At 40.8% G+C, this 1,892-nt stretch overlaps 1 non-coding gene across 1 annotated transcript; it reads right to left on the reverse strand.

Moving 5' to 3' along the window:
* Positions 1 to 1,288: 1,288 nt before the first annotated feature.
* Positions 1,289 to 1,362, reverse strand: trnat-cgu (transfer RNA threonine (anticodon CGU)). Its single transcript has one exon. It is a non-coding gene; the product is annotated as a tRNA-Thr (tRNA).
* Between the last annotated feature and the right edge of the window lie 530 nt (positions 1,363 to 1,892).

Consider the following 1,892-nt stretch of genomic DNA (forward strand, 5'->3'; position numbering starts at 1 on the left):
AGGTCATTTAATCGTGTACAAAGCTGAGGGACACAAATACAATCCGCAACAGAACAAAGTGTGTATTAGTTAAGCAAGACACTAAGATACAATTGGAGTTTTAAGGGGGACTCCTCTTCTAATTCTTCAGTTTGTTTCTTCTCCTTTCTGCATGTACGTTGCCTTGTTTGAAGTCAAAGTACTTGCAGGTGTTCTGAGTTTGTATTTTCATAGTTGATTGTAGGTCGCTTTGGATAAAAGAGTCAGCTATATGTGATGTAATGTTTTGACTCAGACATGTAGTTGTATGTGTTCAGATGGTGGATCATTAGCCTTTACCGGTCACTACATTCATCTCAAAGCTTTAGATTAAGACCTGTGTTCAGAATAGTCTATCTAAAGTGTGCACAGACAGGAACACCAATATAAATGCTACTGTCTTGCCTGCAGGCCGACTACAAACCTGCAGAGATGCTGAAAATCACGCGGGGGCTGCAAAGCACTTCACACTGCTGACTTCTAACAACCGTCTGTGTCTCAGTGACAGATGAGGACATTTTACAAGCCCCCCCCGACCCACAGGAAGCCCTCTCCCCGAGCACGACTCAGCAGAAAGTAAGGCTGCCCCCGTCGCTGGCGTACGTCCAACGGTGACATCACTGAGAAACAATGATGCTTTATATGTCAGGGAAATAATTCATTTGCACTGTCAGACATCTGGGACAGATGTTACTCTGCTTGGGTCATATCTTATCCAGTCGTCTGAGAAATACAACGGATACTCAATGCATTCATAATACATGACGATAATCCAGTAATGTTCATCTTTTAAGGATCATTGATTTTGTTCAGCTTTAGAAATCTAAAATGTATTAAAAATGCCTCTAATTACGTATACAAATACTGTATTCATCCAAAACCAGAAGAACGTACACAAAAGATCCTATCTCTGTAGTGTGAGAACTTCCTATTTCCTACATATAACGTAATTCATTTTAAGTCTTTATTCAAACTGAGGAAAGTGTTGTCAGATAATTTACAATAAGCTGATAAAAACCAGTCCTTTGTGGTTTTTAAATGGCCGTTTACTTTTACTTTAAGAAGTTATACTTGTGATGCTTCAGTGACATCGTGTTGGGTGGATTGCTTTAAATTGGACGCATTAAAAACACGACTAAAGTCTTAACTATCTTACAGGATGAAGACTGTAATCAGATCAGTCAGTCACGTGAAACTAGCTATCGTGAGATTAAGGCAGAATGTGACACAATAATTCAGAATCAGAATATCTTTATTCAACATTTACAAAAGGCACTGCTGAGATTTGAACTCAGGATCTACTGTTTACGAGACAGGCGCTTTAAACAACTAAGCCACAGCACCTTATGACAACAAGCGCAGCCCAATGCGGCGGTCATTAGCTAGTAAGTTGTTAAATCATTAGCTAGTATTCCAACTGTGTAGTAAATAAAACAACAACAACTTAACAATGAGTTTAAAATGGACCTATTCGCTCTGCTCCATGAATACATGATTAAATCCGTTTTGTATCTTATCTGATGTTTCCGTATATTTCCTTCCTCAGGCTTCTCCCTCTCTCAGAGGTCATGTCTTCCACATCTGACTGCTCCAGGGTTCTGTCCCCCAGCCTGTTATGAGATGAGGGGTAAGGAGCCCCATATGGGGAAGGAATGATAGTGAGGAAGAAGAAAATAAAAGGTTGGCAGCCATTATGTGTACGACCTTGTGAAATCTGCCCCCACATCCCTCTCCTTACCTGCGCCCTCTCAGAGGAGTGATATCTGTTTCTTGATGTTCTTCCAGTCTGAGTGTGTCTCTCTCTGTGAGATGGATAATCCAGAGTATCAAGGATGCCTGTTGGCCACCGTGCGAGGTAACGACAAAAACAAAGA

Source organism: Pseudochaenichthys georgianus, chromosome 11, assembly GCF_902827115.2.
Source record: "Pseudochaenichthys georgianus chromosome 11, fPseGeo1.2, whole genome shotgun sequence".
Lineage (NCBI taxonomy): Eukaryota > Metazoa > Chordata > Actinopteri > Perciformes > Channichthyidae > Pseudochaenichthys > Pseudochaenichthys georgianus.